Source organism: Pleurodeles waltl, chromosome 8 (assembly GCF_031143425.1).
Source record: "Pleurodeles waltl isolate 20211129_DDA chromosome 8, aPleWal1.hap1.20221129, whole genome shotgun sequence".
NCBI lineage: Eukaryota > Metazoa > Chordata > Amphibia > Caudata > Salamandridae > Pleurodeles > Pleurodeles waltl.
Window position 1 is genome coordinate 1,388,490,761 of NC_090447.1, and position 26,662 is coordinate 1,388,517,422.

Consider the following 26,662-nt stretch of genomic DNA (forward strand, 5'->3'; position numbering starts at 1 on the left):
AATGGCACTAAGGGCTCTTAAATATGCCCTTATGGGGAATATTTGAAAAAGGTGGCGCAGCACACAGTGCTGCACTACTTTTCTTGCTCGCCTTAATGCCCCCCTAATGCCACCATGTATGTGCTGTATTTAAAATACGGCACACCGTTACGGTAGCTAGGGGACTAGCGTCAAAGGTTTTGACGCTAGTAAGGCGCTTAGCAGGATTAGCGTTGAAAATTTTGATGTTAATCCTGTGAAGCACCCAGAAGCCCCTTTGTAACCAAGGGAAGCCTTCTTTTAATGCCTGCTCTGAGCAGGTGCTAAAAGTGCCAGAAAAAACCACGCAAAGAAATCTGTCAGATTTCTTTGCGCCATTTTTTTGGGCCACTTTTTTTGGCCTTTGCATACATTAGGCCTGGCTCAAGCATAATGTAGAGCAAAGGGTTACAAAGTGGAGCAATGCATGCATTTCACCACTTTGTAAATATGGCGCAGCGTTTTTGGCCTTCTAACCCCACAGTAGCTTAAAAAAAATGACACTAATGTGGCATTAAAATAGCACTAGGGGCTCTTAAGTGGCGCTGCACACAGTGCTGCACCAATTTTCTTGCTCCTCTTAGTGCCCCCCTAACACCACCATGCGTGTGCTGTATTCAAAATACGGTGCACCGTGGCGGTAGTTAGGGGACTAGCGTCAAAAGTTTGGACGCTAATAAGGTGCTTAACAGGATTAGCGTAGAAAACTTTGATGCTAATCCTGCAAAGCACCCAGAGGCCCACTGTAACCAACGCAAGCTTCCTTTTAACGCCTGCTCTGAGCAGGCGTTAAAAGTGCTGGAAAAAAATGACGCAAACAAATATGTCAGATTTCTTTGCGCCATTTCCCTCCCCCCCCCCCATTGGGGAATGCAATTGTTGCATACATTATGCCTGGTGCTGGCAAAATGTGGCGCAAAGGCATACAAAGTGGTGCAATGCATGCATTGCTCTACTTTGTAAATATGGCACAGCGTTTTTTGGCTTTCGAACGCCACATTTATGTAAAAAAAAATGATGCTAATGTAGCGTTAGAATGGCGCTAAGTCTCTTAAATATGCCCCAATATTTTATGTGGATAGCTCAGTGGATTAGTGAAGCCAGCCTTTACAAGTGCTTAAAAACAAATGAAAGTTTATGAAAGGAAGCTATAGAGAGATGAGGGGCACATTTGCCAGGTGGTAGTCAGTGAAACCGAGGAGGAGGTCATGGGGTGTGGGGCGACAAAATAAACTGTCGCACAGGGTGCCACCAGTGCTAAAGCTGGCCCTGCACTCAAAAATTAGTTCCCTGAACCTTTATAATGTTCCTTTGCTCCCTCTACCCGGTACCTAGCCATCAGAAGTGGGGCCCAGCCTGCCCTCTGCTGGCAGCAGTAGTTTTTGAGTCCACATCATCATTTTTACAGTCTGACTTGAAAGCATAGCTGTGGCCAGACAATAACGTGAAACCCATCAGGAGATGGGCTTTGGTACCGCCCACGTTGTGATTGGGAAAAAGTTGTGTGCGTTCGCAAAAAAAGTTCTTGCCCTCCACACACTTGTGATCACTTTATATTACACAGTTCCCCGAGCTTCAACTTTCAGACACACACACATGCTATTGTAATGCTGTTATCTTGTCTTACATAACAAAAAAAATGATGGTGTTTGTTGGACCTGGCTTTTTGACAGGGACATCCCCAAACTTTTTGCCTCCTTTCTCCTATTTTTTCTGACCTGTTGTTGTTGGCTTTTGACCTCTGGGCACTTTACCACTGCTAACCAGTGCTAAAGTGCATATGCTCTCTGTGTAAATGGTACTATGGATTGGTTTATCCATGATTGGCTATTTAATTTACTTATAAGTCCCTAGTAGAATGCACTATATGTGCCTAGGGCCTGTAGATTAAATGCTGCTAGTGGGCTTGCAGCACTGGTTGTGCCACCCACTTCAGTAGCCCCTTAACCCTGTCTCAGGCCTGCCATTGCAAGGCCTGTGTGTGCAGTTTCACTGCCACTTCGACTTGGCATTTAAAAGTACTTGCCAAGCCTAGAACTCCCCTTTTTCTACATATAAGTCATCCCTAATGTGTGCCCTAGGTAACCCCTAGAGCAGGGTGCTGTGTAGGTAAAAGGCAAGACATGTACCTGTGTAGTTATATGTCCTGGTAGTGTAAAACCCCTAAATTCGTTTTTACACTACTGTGAGGCCTGCTCCCTTCATAGGCTAACATTGGGGCTGCCCTCATACACTGTTGAAGTGGCAGCTGCTGATCTGAAAGGAGCAGGAAGGTCATATTTAGTATGGCCAGAATGGTAATATAAAATCCTGCTGACTGGTGAAGTCGGATTTAATATTACTATTCTAGAAATGCCACTTTTAGAAAGTGAGCATTTCTTTGCACTAAAATCTTGTTGTGCCCTTCAATCCACGTCTGGCTAGGTTTAGTTGTCAGCTCCTTGTGCGTTCACTCAGACACACCCCAAACACAGAGTACTCAGCCTCACTTGCATACATCTGCATTTTGAATGGGTCTTCCTGGGCTGGGAGGGTGGAGGGCCTGCCCTCACACAAAGGACTGCCACACCCCCTACTGGGACTCTGGCAGACAGGATTGAGCTGAAAGGGGGCTTGGTGCATTTCTTAGAGACTCTTTGAAGTCACCCCCACTTCAAAGGCACAACTTAGTATAAAACAGGGCCTCTGCCCTACCTCATCAGACACTTGCTGGAGAAGAAACCTGAACCAGAAACTACATCCTGCCAAGAAGAACTGCCTGGCTGCTCAAAGGACTCACCTGTCTGCTTTCTACAAAGGACTGCTGCCTTGCTGTTGCCCTGCTGCCTTGCTGAACTCTTGTCTGGCTGTGAAAGTGCTCTCCAAGGGCTTGGATAGAGCTTGCCTCCTGTTCCTTGAAGTCTCAGGGCCAAAAAGACTTCTCTCTTTTACTTGGACGCTCCGTGCGCCGAAAATTTCGACGCACAGCTTGTTCGGCGGCGAGAAAAACGCCGCACACCGACGCTGATCGACGCGACGCTCTTGGGACGATCGAAAATCCGACGCACGGCCTCGCAAGGACAACGCCGCCCGACCTCTAGAGGAGAAATCGACGCGATGCCTGCCGTGAGATCGTAATTTCAACACGCAGCCCCGCAGATCGACATCCGGAGGAGAAATCGACGCGACGCCTGCCGTGAGATCGTAATTTCAACGCGCAGCCCCGCAGATCGACATCCAGAGGAGAAATCGACGCGACGCCTGCCGTGAGATCGTAATTTCGACACGCAGCCCCGCAGACCGACGCGCAGCCGGAAAACAAGCAGGAAAATCCACGCACAGACCCGGGACATCTGGTAATCCCCGCGATCCACAGAAAGAGACAGTCCGCGCGCCGGAAAACGACGCCGGCCTCCCCGCGTGGAAAATAACGACGCAAGTCCGTGTGTGCTGGGGAGAAATCGACGCACACACCCTTTTTCCGCGCACCTCTTCTCTTGTGGCCCTCTGAGGAGATTTTTCCACGCTAAACCAGGTACTTGTGCTTGAAAGAGACTTTGTTAATATTCTAAAGACTTAAGACACTTTATATCTCTTTTCAGTGATATCTTTACAAATTCGTATTGCAACTTTGATCATTTTGACCTGAAGATACCCAGATAAATATTATATATTTTTCTAAATACTGTGTGGTGTATTTTTGGGGTGTTATGCTATGGTGTTGTATGATTTATTGCACAAATGCTTTAGACATTGCCTTCTAAGTTAAGCCTGACTGCTCGTGCCAAGCTACCGGAGGGTGAGCACAGGCTGATTTTGGATTGTGTGTGACTTACCCTGACTAGAGTGAGGGTTCTTGCTTGGACAGAGGGCAACCTGATGCCAACCAAAAACCCCATTTCTAACAGTGTTTTTCTCTGGCAGCAGCACAGACAGGAGGAGGGAAGTCGATAACCTTCAAGGAGTTTTAGGTTTTGCTTGGCAGTGCATTCATGAGCCCAACCTACTAGCATTGCCGACATTTGTTATGGTTTTGCTTGCAGACAATTACATAGAGAGGGACTTTGGCTCAGCCCATTACATTGAAGTGCCAATGGTCGCTCAAACACAGAGCCTGTCCGAGTACAGACTCTGTTCTAATTTTCTTTATGGGCGGAGCAGAGGATAGATGAAAAGTGACAATCGGAGAAACAAGTTAAGGAATGGGAGAATAAGGTACGGAAGGGACAAAAAGAGATAAGGGAGAGCAAAAGTGGGATGGAAGAGGAGTAGAAGAGAAGAGTGAGTGAGGGACAGATAGGGAGACAGTGAAATAGAGGGATGGGAGGAGAGAGAGGTATTGTTAGAGAGACAGGTAGAATAAGCAACTTGAAGACCCTTAATTAGGGGTGTAGCTATCGTTAATGCAACATATGCAATGACACAGGCGAGTGAGGGGTCGGGGTCACTGTATCCTAGGGATATATATTTTATTATAGACCCCTGGTTAACTGGGTTCCTGGGGTGGGGGGCATTTTCCTAACTTGTAATAGTGCATTTGGCACCAAGGCTCACTGCTGCCTCCTTTAGGTAGACCCTGCCTTGCTGTTCTGCTCCAGACATATTGCAGTGCACTCCTTGGCTCTCCCCCTCCCTAGGAAGCAAAAAGGGCATGGCTCTGCACCTCATGTCTCTCCAAGTGCTTTAACCACCCTCAAATGCAAACCCATGCTGTCATCAGGCATCACTGGGCCAAAAGCATAGGGGCTTCATAAGAGTAGGCAACCTAGAGGGAGATCCTACACTCTGGAATCCCAGTGCAAGCCATTTCAAGGTAGGTGAATCAGTTGTGGCTCATGACAACGAGAAGGGGCGGCATGTGCAGGGAGGTGTAAATAAAAATGTAAAGAAAAAAATATAAAGAAAAACACCTGTCTCCTCTGCCGTGCAATGCTCCTATGTCCCTCATCACTCCAGGCTGCAGGCACAGGCTCACAGCCTGCTCTGCGGCCAATCCTGACGCTGCTCAAAGTTGCATCAGGATTGGCTGGGAGTGCCCAGCCAGGGCGCTCCCAGGCAGACTGGGAGCCTGTGCAGGCTCTCTCTGGAGAGAGCCTACTGTGCATGTTAGTTTAGCTGGCCCGAGACGGTCGGCCAAACATACATACACAGTGAGGGGGAGTGCTGAGCACTCCCCCTCACTGCTTGCCACCCACTTGGCCCCACCCCTATAAAAGAAAAGGATAATATACTAAGTTTATTATCCTTTTCTTTTAAAGGTTTTGCAGCTGCCGATGGTGGCGGGGGGTGGGGGCCACACTCTTCCACCCTAATAGGGGAGCCGCCCCCTGAGGTGAATGCTACAGAGGTTACCTTGAGCCAGTGCTGTGTGCTACCTTGAGCCGGCTTGAGCCGGAGCAGAAGTGGGGCTTGCCAACAAACAGCTTTGTCTTTCTTCTCCATCACCTACTGTATTGCTGAAGCAAATATGGGCACAGGGTGGGGGTGGGGCGCTGGCTGTTTTTTTTTTAGGACTCAGGGTGGAGGGGTGGGCTACTTGTTTTTTTTTTAGAGGCGGGAATGGGTTTGGGTATTGTTTAATTTAGGGTTTAGGGTGGGGTAGTTTATTCTTAAAGGGGTGGGGGAATGTTTAATGGAGGGCAGAAGGAGGGAGGAGAGAAGAGGAAGGATTGGGAGAGGACGTGGTGTGGTAAATGGGGTTGGGGCAGGGTTAGTGGGTAGTTTTTAGTAGTGGGGGTTTAGGCTTTAGGTTGGGTGGGGGTGTTGGGGTAATTCAGTTTTTAGAGGCAGGGTTGTGGGGGTTGTGGTGGGTTTTCTTTTAGGGCGGGTGGGGCGCCGGAGTAATTTACTTCTTAGAGGGTGGGTAGGTGTTATAGTTTTTTTTTTTAGGGCTTAGGGTGGGTGGGGGGATCGGGGTAGTGTACTCATTGGGGAGGTTTTAAGACTCAGGGAGGGTTGGGGGTGTTGGGGTAGTTTAGATTTTAGGGGCAGAGGGGGTCAGGGCATTTTTTGTTAGAGCTCAGGGCGGGTGGGGGTTGGGGTAGTTTAGTTTTTAGGGACGTGGTGGGGTCGTTTTTTTTTTAGGATTCAGGGCAGGTTGTGGGATCAGGGTAATTTGGTTTTAGGGGCCGGGTAGTTTTTTTTTTTTTAAGGGTTCAGGGTGGGTGGTGTCGATGTAGTTTAGGTATTAGGGGTGGGGGTAGTTTTGGGCCTCAGGGCAGGTAGTGGGTTGCATAAAGGAACCATGCAAGCCGTTTTGCATGTTGTTTCCACATGCTTTTACAACAAAATTGGTTGTAAATGCATGCATGGTAAAAGCATGCGTGGAAACAACGCGGTCGTGGTTTGACCGCATTGTTAAGGCATTTAGTTGTTCCAGCATGCGTGGTTCCATCATACAACCCTTGAGAGGATGAAAAGGAGGAAATAGAGGTTGGCGTTTGAAAAAGGAGGAGAGGAAAAATATAGCAAAAAATTTGTAAATTCTTTCCTACTTTCACCTAAATTGCAAGCTTCTGTAGAATGAGAAAAAACAACAAAAGAAGACAGGTCGCAAGGAAGTACAAAAGCATTCTTAGATGCCACTTTTGGAATAAACACTTCATTCTATAACATAAATACTTGATCCAAAAATAAAATAAATACACGAGCTGCAATTCGTAAGAGTTTCAAAGGAAAATGCTTCTTTTTGCATAATCATCCACATTTAGTTAGGACTGATGCTCCTGATCTTTTACTCTTTGCATTGGAACTCTGTTAAAAAGCCACAGTGGATGTGCTATGACCCCTAAAAATATGTTAGCATTGGCTATACTCTTAGTTGGCATTTTTAACCCATTTGCAAGTCCCTAGTATACGGTACAAAGCATAGTCAGTTAAGTGTCACAAGTGGACTGTAGCACTGATTGTGCCACCCTCAACAGTGACAGAGCAAACATGATAGTAGGTCTACCATTATAGGTTGTCTGCACAATTGTACTGCAAATTCAACTTGCTATAATTACCCTTCTTGATAGGTCTAAACCCATAGGCCTAAACCCTCCTATTAAATCTTAACTAGTCACCCCAAGTAGGCCTTACTGCCCATGATGCAGGGTGCAAATTAGTACATGTGAAAATGTATTGTTAAACATGTCCTTACAATGACAAGGCCCCTAAAGTCATTTTCACTGCAGCAGGTTTAGTTGTTCCAGCAGCAAACATTGGGATGCAATATTAAACTTCATAAAGTTATCTTTGCCTAGGAAACAGCTACAAATTTAATTCTTGGACTTTTTAAACACTTATTACAAGCCCAATTCCCTGGTAAAGTCAGATTTGTACTAAATAGTTTAGAAAAGGTACTTCTAGAAAGTTATCCTTTCATTGCCTAAAGTCTCTATAAGCTGATTTGCATGAGCCACCTGTCACCCAGCTACCTGTCACCCAGGAGCTGAATAACCCCTTTGACGAGGTATGAATGTGCTACCTTGGCTGAGACAAAGTCATTGGGGGTGGGTGGTGAGGTGTTCTGTTTCTCTGATAGGGCAATCTGGGCTGTGCACAGGAGCTGGATTAATTTCAGAGGCCCGCCCTGTCACAGGCAAATGTTAGCTGAAACCTGGGCAAGGTCCTCTATTAGACACCTCACCTAGTAAGGGTGATACCAATCCCAGTGGAGATGAGTAGCCACCAGACCTGATTTGAAGTGCCTAAAGGGAAGGGGTTAATCATTTCCTCAGCTACACTTTTGGTGTGGGCACAGGACCTCTGGACAGGGGAAGAGAGGTTCTGCCATGTTGGTTTTAGGTAAAGTGGGCACTGTGAGATTGTTGGCACATAGGAACTGCTTCAAAAGTGAGTAGGCTTACCCCCTGCAAATGTTTTCCCTATTGGTTAGGGAGGGGCCAGATGTTACAACCACACACAGGCTAATGTCAAGCATGAATGTGGCAACCTTGGGCACCCTCTTCACAACACTACTGGACATAGAGAACACAAAAGGAGGTCTGCCCCTGCTGTTGAGATCTAAGAGGCGACCTTGAAGGGTGGACCTGCTGGCTCTTGTACCATGACAAAGAAGTGGACACCACAGGCCAGTTGACTGACTGCCGGTTAAGCTAAAGGGACACACCAAGCTACTATACTCCCTTTTTACGAAGAGCCCAACAGACAAGTTTGAACTGAACTTGAACTGGATCCTGCTGGTGGCTTCCTCAGGAATGAGTATTGCCCCCTCTCCTTCCAAGTGCTGTTCCTGAGGTCCTGGGACCACTGGCTTTGTCATTCTGTACTCCTCCTAGCATCCTGAGAAACTTGGGACTTTGAAACTTTTTGTCTCCAAAGGCCTCTAGGGGACCGGGACAATCCTGCCAAGTCAATCTGACGAAGGCTCGTTGCCACTGAGCCAAAGAGTCTGGTTGCTCTGACTCTGAGTTTTTTGCCAGCAGCAAAACAGTTCAGCTGGATGTCGCAGAGAAGGTATCCGGCCCTATGGAGTTCTGTTCAGGTACAACTTACAGGAACTAGAGGAATCAGAGCTGTAAAAAAGTGACTAATTCTGAACGTAAACATCTTCACCGGGCGAAGGCACCAAAAGAATCTGGCTGGTAGAGGACATTATTCAAGGATGAATTTTGAATTTTTCCCACTTGGAGCTTTCTTGCCAAAAGTCAACACCAGCACCTTGTTCTATAGCTACCCGACCTCTAGAAGCCTTTCTTGGCCTCAGCTTCCTGTCTTGCCCTGCTAAGGATTTCAAAGACTAAGTAAGAAGGTAAAACCTCCAACTGGAATGAACCTGGTCTCTATATTTGCCCACGCTCCAATGTGTTTGGCCTTAAATCATCACCCCTAAGTACTGGTCAAGCGCAGCCAGGTACCATCGTTAGCGCTTAACGCTTTTCAATGCTATTTTTATTTAAAACTTTAAAAAATCATATCTCTGGGTCCCCTGAATGGATTTTTCTCATTTGGGTGACATTTTGTTCCATAATTATTATTGTTCCCTATTTTTTATAAATTAGAGTGGGACTTATATTTTCCTGTGTTTTGACTTTTTTTTTTACTGTTTTGGCACTTGTAAATGCTTTACAGATGTTCTTACAGGAATCCTGTCTTCTCTGGGCCAAAGCTACCAGGGGTTGAGCTCAGGTTTAAATTATTGAAACCTTTACTGGAGCTAACAAGAATAGTGACATTATTACTTATGGTGAAGTACCATCCACCCAACTAATAATCCACTTTCTCACATTGGTGGTCAACGATGGAATCCAGAGCTGGAGTTTAGCTGTACCATTTAACTATCGAGATGGAAAGTACAAATCTTTAAATTGAACTGAAAGCAAAACCAGATTTTTGATTGTCACCAGGTCTCTAAATGGGTAATTTTCAATTTTTGCAAATTATTTTTATTCCAATTTTTGCACCTTTTAAAAGTCTATGGGAACATAGAATTGGATCTGGCTACCATCATAACTCTCACAATGGTGGAGATGAAGGTCCTATAAGGAGAAAGGAAATTGAAGTTGGACCAGAATACCAGAAGGCATAATAATATGAAAGGGCCCTCAAGGCCTGGGAAGAAGCCTAAAAGCAAAGATTCTCTCTGAGGATGAAGCAAAGTATGCAGCCCCAGAGCATGAAGGGGGCCATTTGTCCTAAAATTGATTTTCTGAAGACCATCCAAGGCTGGGAGTGAAGCAGGCTGTTCCAGCATAAGCCCTTATGAACTGCCCATCCACCAGTTGCAGCTTAGTGACAAGCAATCAGCAAGGGAGCTGCAGGCAAAAATGGCGGCTATTGCTCTGGAGGAGAAGAAACTTGCATTTGAAGAAAAGAAGTTGCCTTGGAATAGAAGGTGGCCAGCTTAGGACTCTTAAGGTCCTAAGAAGATGGTGGCAGCAATGGTGAGGTGTCTACAAGGGGGCCTCACATGCCCATAGTTATTGTGCCTAGCTTTTGGTGGGGGGAGAACACTGACAAATAGTTTGCCTCCTGTGAAATAGAATTTAGAATGTGCATGGTGGGTCAACAGCACTAGGGAGCACTACTGTGGGAGTTAGTACCAACACTGTGAAGGGAACCTCTTCTGACTATAGAAGAGGGGGAAGATGACCCATACACATACAAAGGATTCCCTTGTGCAGAAGTTTGATGTCACACATGAAGCGTAGCAGAATAAATTCCAGGACACTAGACTATATGGAAGCCAATAGTGTCACCACGTTTGAGTTATGTTATCTGAGTATGAAGGAGCATATCTTGAGTAACCGTCATTCAGAGCACAGCATCTAGTGGAGTCCAAGTTGTCTAACCCCGGGAAGCTTGGTAAGGCAGCAGAAGTATGGGCACACACTAGGGTGTCTAAAAAGTGTCTGGGGAGTGATCTCAAGAAATGGTGTTCAGCTCCTTCAGGAAAAGAAGATGAAAATGACTTCTTACAAGAAGCTTTAAAGTCTACAGAAGAGTAGAGGTCCCTGCCCCTTTCACAAACCCAAGCGAGGAGAGTACAAGGGGTAGAAACTGTGAGGAAACAGGGTGTATTATATGTTGTGGTTTTGGACCATGTAGGTCACTACCACCACTTCGTAGGACCAGTTAGGTTTTGTTTGTCAAACCTTAACTCAACCCTGGGTAGCTGTGACTTCAAGCAGTCAGGCTTCCACAAAGGAACACGTCTAAAGCATTTAAACAGTACCAAAACAATTGAAGAAAGAAACAGAATTATCATTAAGTTTGACACAATTTATAAAAATGGGTTATATTTTTCTAAATTTATAGACTCCAAAACTAAAACAATAGAATTTAAGAGAAACAATAAGTCAAGACTTTTCACTTAACTGCAAACAAGCATTGGCAAATTCAACACATTTGACTCTTAAAAACCTTTTCAACAAAAAGTTACATAAAGGATGGATGTGGTTACTTCGAAGAACTTTGGGGAACAAACTCCAACAGGGAGCCAGTCAAGGGACCCACCAAGGTTCAAAGAAACAGTTACCATGTCAAAACAAAGCAGTCTTCAGTCCAGCCCCAGTGTCAGTGGTACCTTGCCATTGACCTCCATGGAGTAGTCCTGATGCAATGGATACAGGATGCTGAAGGTGCTGTGCGGTGGACTGGAGGGCAGGGGTCTTCCTTTGGTTATTTCTCAGTCCTAGTGGGGCAACTATGGCCACAGGGTTCGATGTCTAGCGACGTCCTTTTTCGTCCAGCAAAAATCCAATGTCCACTTGAAGACTGGGCACAACAAAGGCCCTGAAACTGGTCCCAGGATGCTTCTTTCTGGTCCAGGGAGGACCTGGTCTGGCAGTTCGGGCTGAACTGTTCCCATGAGGAACAGGGTCAAGACTGATTTGCTTATGGCTGGGTCTAAACTGGGGTGGCATGGTGAGCTAAAGAACAATGGATTAAACCCAGATCTGTGACTGGGGGTGAATGTTTGATTGGTTCATCCATCATTTGTGTTTTGCTTTGCTTTTCTTGCCATAAGTGCGCCGGGTATGCCCAGACGTGGGTCCCGGGCTCACTATGCCACTGGATTCAAGCTAGCCTGGCTGATGAAGGGTGAAACCCTGAAACCGGTCCCAGGATGTTTGTTTCCGGTCCAGGGAGGACCTGGTCTGCCAGTTAGGGCTGGACTGTTCCCATGAGGAACAGGGTCAAGACTGATTTGCTTATGGCTGGGTCTAAACTGGGGTGGCATGGTGAGCAAAAGAACGATGGCTTAAACCCAGATCTGTGACTGGGGGTGAATGTTTGATTGATTCCGCATTCTATCCATCATTTGTGTTTTGCTTTGCTTTTGCCACCTTAAGTGCGCCGGGTATGCCCAGACGTGGGTCCCGGGCTCACTATGCCACTGGATTCCAGCTAGCCTGGCTGATGAAGGGTGAAACCCTGAAACTGGTCCCAAGGATGCTTGTTTCCTTTCCAGGGAGGACCTGGTCTGGCAGTTCGGGCTGGACTGTTCCCATGAGAAACAGGGTCAAGACTGATTTGCTTATGGCTGGGTCTAAACTGGGATGGCATAGTGAGCAAAAGAACGATGGATTAAACCCTGATCTGTGACTGGGGATGAATGTTTGATTGGTTCCGTATTCCGTCCATCATTTGTGTTTTGCTTTGCTTTTGCCGCCATAAGTGCACCGAGGTATGCCCAGACGTGGGTCGCAGGTTCACTATGCCACTAGATTCAAGTTAGCCTGGCTGATGAAAGGTGAAACCCTGAAACCGGTCCCAGGATGCTTGTTTCCGGTCCAGGGAGGACCTGGTCTGGCAGTTCGGGCTGGACTGTTCCCATGAGGAACAGGGTCAGGACTGATTTGCTTATGGCTGGGTCTAAACTGGGGTGGCATGATGAGCAAAAGAACGATGGATTAAACCCAGATCTGTGACTGGGAGTGAATGTTTGATTGGTTCCATATTCCGTCTATAATTTGTGTTTTGCTTTGCTTTTGCCGCCATAAGCGCGCCGGGTATGCCCAGACATGGGTCCTGGGCTCACTATGCCACTGGATTCAAGCTAGCCTGGCTGATGAAGGGAGAAACCCTGAAGCCGGTCCCAGGATGCTTGTTTCCGGTCCAGGGAGGAACTGGTCTGGCAGTTCGGGCTGGACTGTTTCCATGAGGAACAGGGTCAAGATTGATTTGCATATGGCTGGGTCTAAACTGGGGTGGCATGGTGAGCAAAAGAACAATGGATTAAACCCAGATCTGTGACTGGGGGTGAATGTTTGATTGGTTCCGCATTCCGTCCATCGTTTGTGTTTTGCTTCACTGGGCACAACAAAACCAGTGGTTCCCTTCTTTTGGCACTAACTCTCCTCCTGGGCAACTAAACTGCACTCCAACGACTCTACCAGGCCCAACAGACTTGGGTGCAACTGTCAAGTGTTGGATCTTTTTCCCCTGCACTGTGACGAGGAGGAACAATCTGGTGATCTGGGCTACCAACTCGCCCAGGCAGACTTCCTCAGCTTTTTTGCCCATGTGCTGCAACAAGGAAGTCAACCAACTGACCGTAGGCATCTCTGCTCCTGGCTGGGCTCAGGATATGACGTCTCCATGAGCAGGACACAGCAGGCACAGCCCTTTCCTTTGCTAGCCCAAAGAGCAGCAGGTGTAGTCCAACTTTGGTGCATCCTCTTATTTGCCAGTACCAAGATCATCATGGCACTCCTTCTAAGGTCCTCATCTCCAGTTTAAGCAAGATCTGAGTTCTGGTTGCCAGGGGTGTCCCTTTTATGCCCAGAAAGTAGCCTCATGGAAATGCACGGTCATTAGCCATTGGGCTACCTGGTTCCCTCCCGCCTGATAACAGCTTCCTGTGAACTGTGGCATCTAACTATCCTAGAGTGCTCCATTCTGCCCACTCCCAAGGCATCTGAGTCATCTTTTGGTGTGTGGAGCTCGTGGCTCACCCTAGAGGGGTGGTTCCCAGGGGCTACAGATCCATGAAAAAATCCGTTTAGCCAGTGTTTCTACCTCTCTGTCTCCGATGTCAACCTGTCTATCCAGACAAAAGAACTTGTTACTCATTTGCCTTTCAAAGGCGTCTTCCCCTTTAAAGCTCACATTTTGGGCTAACACTTCATGTGACTTCCTTCCAGGAGGAAGTAACACCTCCTCCAGTGTAAGGCCTCTATTTTTACCAGTCCTGAGAGCCAGGCAAAAGGCTGTTTCTTGCCCAGCATCTACGGATGGCCACTGGAAAAACGTGGGCAACTGAGTGGCATCTTTTTAAAAGTTGCTTGCAGCAAGAAGTTAGATTACTTTTGACATAGGCATCAAGTCAGGCAACTTTAGGTGTGATTCAGAAGTTAGCACAGCTGAGCTGTCAGCGTGCAACCCTGTACTGTCCAATGGGGCTACTAGCATCTCTCACAATAAAAACAACAATTGCAAGTTTTTACTGACAGAAAATATGAAACACATGTTTTACTTTTTTATGTGCTGCACCCTGCGTTAGGACTCGGTAGGCTTGCCGTAGGGGTAGTTTTCTATATATTAAAAAAGGAGTTTGGGCTTTGCTACTCTAAATGGCAAAGTTAAATTAGTTGAGTTGAGTTAGCAGATTTAAAACTGCTGTACCAGCCTGCACTGGTAGGCTGGGAGACATGTTTTACTTTGTGCCTTTCACGGTGGCACAACAAGTGCAACAGTCCCTGGGGATACACTTTAACCGCTGTACTAAATACTAGGGCCTTATAAGTAAGTTAAAATATGTCACTTGGATATAGTCAATATGCCATTATTGTTTTAAGGGCCAAAAGAGCTGGCATGGAGGTATGCTTAGCAGGACAAAAACAGCAGCATCAGTCAAAAGCTTTGGCAGTGACAATACAAAAAGAGGCATTTCCTCATAGAAACCTTTTGACTCCATGATGGCCTGGGTCTGCCTGTACTGTCACAAGTCAGGAAATAAGAACTCAGTCTGTCCCAAGAAGTCCCTAATAGATGGGCAGTCCCAAGGGACTGTCAGTGTAGGAATTGGGGTGGAGGTTTGCTTAAGGTAAACCAGTGGCTGGACCGAAGCCACCTTTGTCACTGTGGGTGGGGAGGTTGTTGAAACCCACACCACCTTACCTCTCAGCATGGCAAAGTACAGGCAAGGGCTAATTATCAACGGGACCAAAGCAGATTCTCTGAGGGATACAAGAGGCAGTGTGACCACAGTGGTGGACCGGTCTGTTTCAACAGAGCAGATTATCTCAGTTGTTCCACTTAGGGTAGTCATACTAACATTGAGGTGAAATATTATCCCATAGTAATGGTCACCTTTAAGTGGGGAGATGTTTAAAACCTGAAGAAGGTAGCATTGAGCTCTGCCATTCCAGTAGAGTGTTTGTGAGGAAACAACCTAGAAATGTCCTGCTTTCCCTTAGGTGGAAAGAAAGTCTCATCGAGAAATGTTGAGTCTGCCTGATTAGGTATTTGTGCCCATAAGGGCCAAGATAGACCACCAGGAAATTCAAGGGATCCCAGAGATTGGAACAATGGCTCAGTCTCCCACAACCAAGAGGAAGGGCAAGAGATACTGGAAACTAGTCTCATACCTTCCCATTACCCAGAAGGAACCTGATCCCCAGGAGGAGGATCTGAAGCCTGAAGGGGAAGACCCTCGCATAAAAGTCCTGCAAGAACCCTCTGAGCAGTATTAGGCAGAAGGACCCTCTAGAGAGGAATTCTGACAAGTTCAGAGAGAGTGCCCAACTCTTTAAGGTCTTTGGCACCAGGCTGAAGTCCAAACGCAAGAGGATACTAATGGAAACCATGGTATATACTGGGAAAGGAGGTGTTGCAGGCCGAGGCTAGGACCCAAAAACCTTTAGCAGCTGGGAGTTTGGGGCTTCTCTAGCATTACAGGATATGCTTCTTAAACATACCAATGATATCCCCTTGGCTGGGCATTTCAGGCAGACCAAAATCTTGGACAGGTTGGTCAACCACTTTTACTGTCCACAGACGTCTGAGAAGGAGAAGATCTGTCACTCCTACCCCACTGGTCAAGCCAGTGGGAAAGGCAGGAGGGAAACCCAAGGTTTGCCTGTTCCCACTATCTATGATGGGGACTATGGGTGGGCATCACTTACGCAGAATTACACAAGATGCGTTTTGCAAAAGCTGTGTCACAAAAATGACACCAGTGATGCCGTTCACACTCAACAGTGTGTTGCAGTGCACAAGCGCTTATCCATTTTGTTTACTAAGGCCTGCCCCTGCCGAGCCATCCCCTCGTGTTTCCTGCTGCCTAAGGCCCATCCAACCTAATTCACCCCATTCTGCTCCACCTCAGACCTTTTTTCAACTTTATTTTTACTTTTTATTACTTTCTAACTCAACTCCCCCTGTATGTTCATTTCAGATTTCTCCCCCTTAGTATATGTTTCTATCCACCCTACCTAACCCCTAATAATGGCAGAGGCAAGTAGCACCACTGAGTCCTGCACTCCCTGTGGCCAGCGGCAATGCAAAGGGATGATGCCTGCCACATTTTTAGTGATGCAGAGATGCTGTTGCTTGTTTTATTTGCGCAGTACAGTGTCTAACTCGTTTTGGCAGCAGGCCCAGCCGGGGCTTCATTCCAGCGGAGAGACAGCTGAGGTGGGGGAGAGTGCAGCGCTGCATGCGCCATCACAGCGAGGTGTCCTGCACCCAACATCAAGTAACACACCGATGGGCAGACATAATTTATTACTTTTCAGGCAGCATTACATCACAGGTGAGGTTAGGTTGAGCTTAGGTGGGTTTATATATACATATTACCTACTGCCAGTCGCCAGTAGATAGTTATAGTTAGGACTTAGTTTCCATAGGAACAGCATTTCTTTTTGTTTTGCCTTTAACTTTTGCAACATTTGATGAATCTTCATGAAACTTTAAAAACCAGTACGCCACTCACTTCAGCTTCTGTCTTGAAAGTTTCAGGGTGATTCATCAAATGGGGTCAGAGAAAAAGGAGGTCCTAAATGTGTTTTTCCCATGCAATTTCCCATAGGGATTTTAGACAGGACTACAACCCGAAGCACTGAACGGAATCACACGAAATTTGTCAGAAAGCTAGATCTTTTTGTAATTTTGTGTAAATCCATTCAGTAGTTTTGGAGATAGTAAATTCTAAAGAAATATAGATATCTAGGGACACAGATCCACCAGGAATCCAACAGTCCCTGTGCTGATATCCGATTGCCTGCCAACACTTCAACCAGGAAGTGTTGGCAGCCATTTTGGGGCTCTGACTCAGCAGAGTTCCAAAATAAGTAAAAACAAAAAAAGGTGGCAAGGTAGAAATACGCTGACCCCCCTAGCCCTGGTGATGGGGTCCCTCTAGCACCCTGCAGGGGGCCAGAATGTTTTTTTTCAATTTTACTGCAAAATCGTGGAGGATCTGTGGCAAAATAATAAAAAAAAGTGTGGTCCTCCGTGCTTGTTTACAATTTAGCACCTGGGTGGGCCAGGTCCTGCGGAAATACAGAATTTAAAAAGTGTGGAGGTGGGCGCACACTGCCCCCATCTTAAGGGTCTTTCGAGCCCATGGGTCCACCACCTCCCTGAAACTTTATTTACATACTGGAGGGAGGCTGCGGAGACCTCTGCCATAGGCTCTTTAGAGCCCCAGGTACCGCCACTTCCCCAGGGCTTACCTTAAAAAATTGGTTTGGGGCCCCCACAGACTCCCTTCTGTGTCTGGAAATACCTTGGGGACAACCACCTACCTGGGGATTAAGTAATTTATTGAGGGGGGCTGTGGGGACCCCCCCCCCCCCCCCATAGCCCTAGAGGGCCCCAGGAACCACCACCTCCCCAGGGCACAAAATCAAAATTAAGAGAAAGTGGTTTTGGCTGTCCCCCCTCCTGGGCCATATAGGGCCCAGGGGACCACCACCTCCCGGTGCCAGCCAGTGCAAACTGAAAGGAGGGGGGATGTGCAGCCCCTCTCCTGGAGCCATTAATGGCCTTGGGCACCACCACCCACAAGGGCTAGCTCCCTATCTTTTAAGGTGCCCACCCTTAATGAGATAGCAGTTTGCTTTTGCTTGGTGGGAGCTTTGACAGCTGACGAGCTAGAGCAAACTTTAAGTCTGCTGTCCGCAGCGGGCGGGAGTAGGAAAACTGCTCCCGGTTCGCTGGGAGCAGACTTTTCATATGTATTCAGGAAACCAGATAAGAGGATTGCTCCAGCACGCAGAGAGCAGCATTTTTAGCTACTCCCTGCATGTGGGAGCAATGCCAGCTCCCACTGGAGGCGGGGAGCCGGTAGGGACCTCATGGGCCTTGAGGCTCCCCCTCTGATCCCCAGCTAAAATCCTTAATGGAGGAGTTTGCATTGACGCTCCTGCTATCTCAGTCTGCCAAACGTGAGGAAATCTGTTCATCTAAAATTATATTTAACTAAAAGTACCACATAGTGGTGGTAGACCTGAATGAGGTGCTGGTTTTAGGGTGAAAGGCATGTTTTTGAGGGTGGAATGGGGCAGAGGGGCACCATCAGTAGCAGGAAGAAATCATGAAAAGTAAAAAGAAATATTGTCCTACGCTTGTGCACAAAATTAAACTAAGATATGCTTCCAATAAATCAGTGTCTTGAACAATTACCCTGGACACTGTCACACTAACATTACAAACACTAGACCTAATGAGTAAGTTAAGCAGGTTTAGTGCCTGCTGCTGTAATCTGTGAGTAACATATGGGACATAGTGTAAAATACAATAATAGTGTTTGGTGGGTTAATGCACACACTGCATAGATTTTAGTATTTAGAAAATCCAGCTATTTTTTTGTGTTATGTATTTTTTAAAGTGCAAACCCAACTTCAAGGAGAAGTGAACACCTCCAGCAAATATATTTAGTGTCAATTAATTTTTATTTGAATTTAGAATAGAACATGACAACAATTCAAAAATGTGTCCCAAAACAGATCTAATGTAACCCGGCAAATGTTCAGAAACAAAAGGCAAACAAAGTGGGGAAAAGAAAAACAGATAATCCAGGGGAATGAGGGAAAGGCAGAAAAAAGAAGAAAAGGCTGGATCTTGCACGAATGATGCAGGTGAGAGGGAGAAACCACACCAAAATACCACCAATATACCAGTGCCATTAATACATGTCTCCCCTAATAGCCCCATATGCCTACAAGGGGAACCAAATGGCATTGTCTAATTCATTTGTAGAACCTGTACTGCAAAATGGCAGTCAGAGTTTACCACTCCAGCACCTTCCTTGATGCTCTCGTGTCCTCGTTCACCACCTTTAACCCTGCCATTTACACTAAGGAGGAAGTGACCTCTAAGCAAGCAGTTGTAGTGGCACAGTCTTGAGCGCCTTTGTATTGGCCTGCATTGTCGAGTTGATGTACGGGAACAAGTTGATCCTCCTACCTTTCACTTGTAAAGCATTAATCAGCAGCACAACCTTTCTAATAATAATAACAACACAATGGCAGTACTATCATCACTTTCTTATGAGAAGCCCCCTTTCCAATAGGGGACTCTGTACACTTTCTTAATCAAGAGTTCAGCCAGAGGGTGGGAAAAGTACTCAGAAAACATTCCTTCCATCTTTTCTATCACAGACCTACCAGTCTGATATCCCCAAATCCTAATATTGGATGGTGTCTGGGATTTTCCTGTGCCTCAATCTTTCCTTATACCACCACCATCACCCCACTCATCCTCCTCAAACTTCGCCTACACCCAATGACTTCTGTTAGCCTGCCTACCTGCATGTTTGTTTTCTGCGTTTTTGTTCTTATATCATTCATTGTGGTTTCCAAACCTATAATTGTTGCCTCAGCACATTCAGGTTGTACCTAAGCAGCCAATGCTGAATGCTTTTGGGGTACCAAGGTGATTAAGAGGAATTGGGGTGTTCTGCGTAACTTCCCAGCCTTCTATAAACGCCCTATCGTCTCCTAAAAGAGAGTTCAGAATTTAGGAGATCACATTGCCTACGCTGTTACGTAGACACCCAAACAAAACACTGACCAATCCATCTCCTCTATCTGGGGTCTACCACCAGTAGTGGGACATTACAAATTGAGAGCTGTAGTGTATGTCCCCTTGCTGTGAACACCAAGGAATTGAGGGTAAGAAACTAAACATACCACTTGAAACATGTCAGGAACTGCCGGACAAGAATTGTAATTTATCCCATTCGCTGCCCTTGTAATTTAATTTATTTAGGGCAAAGTACACAAATGATTAAAACCAGAATAACACAACATAGGACCAGAATTAGATGAAAGATGGAAAATGCATCATTTGTTTCCCATTCCTTGGAACATAATCATGCGGAAACAGATATGATTTGGCAAATTTGACCAGCCTACACTTCGGTGGTGATCTGACACAATTATTACAACGTTGTGTATGGAGATGGATTACTCGTTGTAACTCTGTTAACAATGGCTTGAATACGTTAGATGACTGGAATAATATATCCCTTCTGTGATCTGTCTTTTTCTTTTGAATACTGGAATATTGATCATGGCTCACCTTGAATACTGATATATTGATTTTGTTTCACTGTTCCTTCCTTTCGGCTTGTTTTATACCCCAGCTTTGTTGAAAACATTGCACTATGTATATACTTTTGTGGATTGTTTCTTCTGTCTTAGGTATTTCATATTTAGTGTTTATTTTGTTATTCATGGACATAGAATTGTCCATTAGCATTTTTAAGCTGTTTTGTTGTGACTCAAAATTTATTTAGTGCAGTGAGATTAACATTATCATTTGCCATATTTTTATAATGTTCTGTTCTAAATGCTTTTTCCTGTTCTTTATTTTCTTTAATGGATGTGATTTTGCTGTTTAATGATTGTTGTATCATTGATTATTGCTATTAGATGCTTATCATTATTTTTTCTTTACCAAGGCTGCAGTTCTCATGCTAAATTATAATATGTGGTCTTCAGGCTTTTCACCCCTCAATAGGTTCTCTTCTCACAAGTATAATTTAATTTTTTGTAGAATATATGCCTGGATATAATAACAATTTGCTGGTCCTCTTTGGACATCCTCACATTTATTCCCCTCAGTTTGACCTCATTTGTTGGATATGGCAATTATTCGTTCCCGTCCCCTCCCCCCGGGCACTTTTATGTGGCTCTTTTCAATGCGGTCTAGCAGAGACCCTTTTTTATGCCATTTGTCCATGCAGCGAGTTAGGCGCGTAGCTACTATTGGCCGCTGTCTTTTGATAGGGGACATCTTGTTCTCTACAAGGAAAGCTATTCTAACCTTATAGACAATCTTTGGGGGACATAGTTATGATACCATAAACCCGTTTTTCCGTTCGTTACCCCATTAGTGCTTTTTGTAGGAACCCCAGATTCATTTGGGTCACCATTGCCCCAATATGAAGGGATTTGGTTTGGGCCATACGATTTGATGTACATACAATTGTCTTTGTTCTAAGGTGAGGCTTTATTGTGTATAATTGAGCCCCCCATAATAAACGGATCGCGTTCATCTGGTTCATCTGATTATTTATTATTTTCCAAATTATTCTGATTGATTTATACATTCAGGAGAGATGTGAAGTATAGAAGTTTTCTCTGGACCGTGCTTTGGGCATGTTGGTTAACAATTGTAATGGAGCATTATTGGCATACACTCCTTTGCCTGTGAAAGTATTTAGTGATTTTCTTCTCTGTTTTTTTAAGGGATTAATATCCAGCCCTTCAACCTCTTTCGTTGATTTACTTGTTACAGTTCAATTGACGGTCACCTTTCAGAACTTTGTTTTAACAGACTGGTGAGTCTCTATGTTAGTCTTTTTTGGCAGCCTTGGTATCTCTTTTTCTTTTCTTCTCCAAAAAGGATTACCTTTCTGTTTGTTTTAACAGCACCACATTTTCTATGTGCACTCTTGGTCCTGATGGTGACCGTAAATTAATATGGTTGATACGTCGTCGGTAACTGAAGCAGCAAAAATCAAGGCTTTTTGTGTTACTTGATAATTTCAATACTTTAAAACATAGTCAATTTCATATATCTTAAAATTTACAAACTTTGTCTACATGCAAGCTGCTTCTCATTTTACTTTTCTCTTGTGTTTCACATGCACCGAATTTGGTGACCGATTTATGAGCACTAGATGTTCACTTTTTTAATCACTGCACATCTTTGGATAAATGTGGATGGCATCATTTTCTTATGTTTACTTAATCTTTAAATATATTCACAATATACTATCTGAAGCTTCCGTCTTTCTTGTTTCTGTATGATTTTGTCATTGTTTATGGTAATTTTTGATTGATACCTGTCAAGATATTTTTGTTGATACCACTAATTACCAAGGTCTCAACTGGAGTAACGCGTTCCCCCTGTGACTTGTATTAAAGGAGGAAACAGGGCAGCACTTTACATACAGTCATGGTAAGTGCTTATGCAGGTCTACCCATAAGCAACAGGGGGTAGATAATATGCCATCATACCATGAAAGGCCCATACATGGAAGATGCTTGAGCAAGATGTAGTTACCTCCAGCCCTTCATATGTGTGACTGGGCTGGACACCCTGAAACAGGGGTAGTATTGGTGGTTGGAGATAGTCACTTGGTTCCTGGCAAACCAAGAACCAAGCCAATCATGTAGGAGTTTAGAATTGCTCTTTCAAAGAAGAGAAACTTTAAAGCAAAACTAAGAAGGAAAGAGAGAAAACAAAAATTCAGCCAAGTTGAAACCTGCTCAGAACCAGGTTCAACAAAGTTATTCAGTAGACCGTTTGCAATGTCAATATTTTTTTTAAACTGTCATTGGAATATCCTAGTGACTTCGTGCGTGACTGTCAAAGTAAGTGGCATCTCTGTGCTAGGAGAAGGCAATGGGGGGTCGGGTAGTGGTCCTAGTCACCTCTTCTCCCTGCCTTTCTTTTTAATCATCAAAGTAACAAAAACAAGTAAACTCCTTCTCTTAGGTAAGAAAGGCTTACAAATATGTTTTTTATTGTGGCCATATTCTGCATCAACCTTTGCAGAGTCATCACGTATCAGTGCATGTTTATCACCTCATTCATTTTACCTGCATGGTGTGCTGGAGAAAGTGTTGGTCTGAAGGAACATTTCAAAGGTTGCCTATTGCCACATCCATTCAACAATGGTCTGAGGAGTGGCCTTGGGACACTAACATGTTCTCTTTGGGGCTTGAGCTGCCTGGTGGCTTAGAAGATAAACAATAGTTCTCCTTATTACAACATGATCAGAAATGGTGGGCATGTGATAAAGGTGTAGACAGCAGGACTTTGTATTCTGTGTTTTGTGGTTTGTTTTCTCATATTAAAATAAGGAATACATAGGGCCAGATTTGAAGTTTGGTGGATGGGGTTACTCTTTTCACAAATGTGACGGAAATCCTGTCCGCTGCAATATGATTCCTATTGATTGTGATAGAGTAACCCATCAGCCAAACTATTTATAAGGCCCTCAGCCTTAGCATTCCATCTACTATTGCTTAAAAGTCAGAACTGTTGGAAGATAACACAAATGATACAAGGAATCTTAGATCCTCGTTCTCAACTACAAGTTTTCTGAGTCTCCTGACCTGGAGTTATTAAATTCTCAAACTCAGAACCCGATAATTATGGACCCAGAAACAGAAGACCCAGAGACATAAGAAATTGCGGGCTGCTGTTGTTTCTGGTCCCACGAGCTATTTTGCTTCAGTTTGGGGGTAGCAGAAAAAGCTCACTTTAAATAAACAGTGCCTTCCCACAATTCCCCTACCCTCTGCCCCCTTCAATCACCACAGCCCAAAAATTAAAGGACCCCTATTCAATCCAATGGTAGCAAAGCTACCACCTCTATGCACAGAGAGCCCATGGGGTGGCACTGTTGGTCAATGAACAAACGTTTAGCAGCTAGGTTGGCTAGCAACATTTTGGAACCCTAAAGATCAACTTTTGAGTAAGAGATTGAGGACAATACTTTCCATTGTCAGTAATATTTTAATAGAAGGATAGTAACACACACATTGATTTTGAATATGTGATGCAGCACATATATAGCTCCAAGAAGCAGCACTGGAATTTGCAAAGAACATTTTTTATGTGGCAGCAGCATCTCTAGCATGAGATTCTATGCCAGAACAGTATTATTTTTGTGGTTTTGATGACACCAGAATATGGAAACCCAAATTTTGTAGGTTGGACATGATATTTTAGATTATACCTTGTGCAATTTTTATTTGCATGTTTATATATTGATCAATTGCTGTTATTTATAATTTAAGTTACATAAAATAAAAAAACTGTTGAATTGAAAATCCCCCAAGATACTTTGACTGCACCTTTGTACATTTGTTTTTATATTACGATTAGATATGCCCAATGTACATTAAAATGCAGCATTTTCCATATTTAAAACATTTGTAGGGGTGAATTATTCTATAATGTACAATTAAAAACTATAACAGGAAATGCACTGTGTGGCTTGAAACCTACTGACACATTGGATTTGTTTTCAAAACCATTTCTCTGTCCTGCGTCCCTGCTCATTAATGATCCTGAACCTTTATGTTGTTGTCATCACTGAGATCAAATCTGTCAATGCTTCCCTCATTATGGATCACACAAGTGTAATCACCTATACTAGCAAGCACTCTGTTTTACAATCCACAGACATACTCCCCCACGACAGTAGAAATCCAATGTTAATACCAAAATGCCTAGAAAATATATAGAACTTTAATCAGATAAATAACGTATTCATAATATATTAAAATACCACGTACATAAAATAAAAGAATATATACTACACATAACCACAAAAAGACATTTTTCTTTACGACAAATCAATATGTTTTTGAACATATACACCACTACCATACATATCACTGAGCATCCATGAATTTCTTTTTGATCATATAAGAATGTTGATTGTTCGTAGGTTGTGGCACACTAATTTGGTTGGATTTAATTGTACAATTCACTTCTTCAGGACTAAAATACATATAGATACATATATCTTCAAAAGAAAGAAAACATTTTTATAATAACATCTAAAACAATTACAGTCATATATGTGGAACCCACTTCTCTAATGAAGGAATTCAAGGGTCTATATATCTCCTCTGGGACTCACCATAGTGGTAGATAAAAACAGCACTTCACCAAGCAGGAAATACAAGCTCTATTCTTAGGATTTATCTTATATATTGCAAATCAAAGTAATGATTTCCTTTAAGACCTGCAATAAAACAAGTCCATTGATTGTGTATGATCTTGTTTTTGTCTGGAACATTACAGCTATATTAAAGCCCAGTCACCAGGTAGGGGTTTACCCCTCACCAATGTGCTTCTTGTTGAGATTTCCAGTGATTAACGCATAATCAGACTCCTTCCACTTTGTGTTTGTAAATAAAGGGTTGTGATCACTGGGGCTATGCCCCCTAAAATATATAGTTCTAGCTACCGCCCTCCAACCTTAGTGTGCGGCGGTGGGTGGATTAACATATAGTAATTAAAATTACTTTACATTAAAACAAAACATAGAAATTAATTGAAAGAAAAAGTTTCCGGGGACCTTATAATTAGAAAATAGAATTTAAAAAAACATAGACATCCACTTAAAAAACAAAAGACTACAGGGACGTTATAGTTAGGCTCACATTTTAAATGTACAAAGTAGTTGTTGAGAAATTTAAGGAAATGCAAATGTGTATATCTAGGGTCGCGGTTCCTCTGTTATGACTTCTTCAGAACCTATAATGCCCCTGTAACCTTTTCTTTTAAGTGAAAATATACATATATTTTTTCAAATAATATTATATATATTTATGTATGGTTAGTCAGACAGTGCAATTCTTGAATATCCCTTTGTAGAGACTACTACTAATCATTGCCCCCTTTATCTTTCTTACTTTCAGAAGAACTGAAGAGGACAAACAGGGTAAGACGAGGAAGACCGCCAGTAATGGCAGCACCAGCAGGGACGTGGCCCAGGCAGGCTATGGATGAAGATGCCATGGCCATAGAAGCCTTTCCTGCTGGTATTGTTTATTTCTTACTTGTATCTGTTTTCACAATGTGTATTATGGCAGTCGCATTTTTTATTTTTCCAACTTCTCTTGGCCTTCTTTAATATTTGTTATCCCCACATATTTCCTTGTGATTTCTCTATTCCCTGTTTCCGCAGCTGGTGTCCTCCAGTTTATAGCAGTTTTTCCCACCACCTTTTTTTAATGGTGCCACAAACCTTAACCTCACCCATTTTCATGCATATCTCTGCTCCATCCTTGTGTGGTGCAGCACATGAAGAGAGAATGACTTTACCCCTAACTTTCACAGTATCAAAATTTCAAAACAGTATGTAGCATTCGGGTGAGCAATATCGTGTAGGAAATTGTGTGCCATAGAAACCATTCCTTTTTCATTTCTTACTTTTAACTATTCTCCCTTAAAGTGCTTTAAGGCATTCAGCATTTTTTAATTTTTCCAACTTCTCTTGACCTCCTTTAATATTCATTATACCCACATATTTCGTTGTGTTTTCTATATTCACTGTTTCCATTGCTGACGTCCTCCTGTTTATAGCACTTTTCCTCACCCCCTTTTTGCTATGGTGCCAGAAACCTTAACCTCACCCCTTTTTTTTTACATATCTCCGCTCCATCCCTGTGCAGTGCAGCACACGAACAGAGTGACTTTGCCCATAGTTTTCAAGAGTATCCAAATTACAAAACTGTATGAAGCAAGGGGAGGAGCAACATCATTTGTAAGAAACGGTGTCTATGATAGGGAAACCATTTTATTTTTAGGGTTGAACTGAAGTGAAGTAAAGGATTGCATACTCAGGCAGTAGATTTGTTTGCCTCTAAAGTCCCCTTTTTTCAAAATGTGTACCTACTAAGAAGTACTATTTGGTCTGCTCTTTATTTTTCCTTTTTCAGTACAGCCCATCACTGCAGGTCCTCCTTACCCCAGGGAACTCCAACAGCCTCCATCTCTGCCATTCCTGCTGATGCTGCTGGTAAGGCAAATTTATTATCTTCTGCTTTTAAACAACCATGCATTTTCCCCAAATTCCCCATATCTTCTTTGCTGTTTGCTTTAACCACACATGCTTGCCTCTTTGTGTTTTGTTTTGTACTCCCCCAGTTTCCATAGCTGATTTCCTCCTGTCTGTAGCTTTTTTCCCTTCCCTTTTAGTAATCTTTCCTTCACCCCTTTTACATGTCTTGTG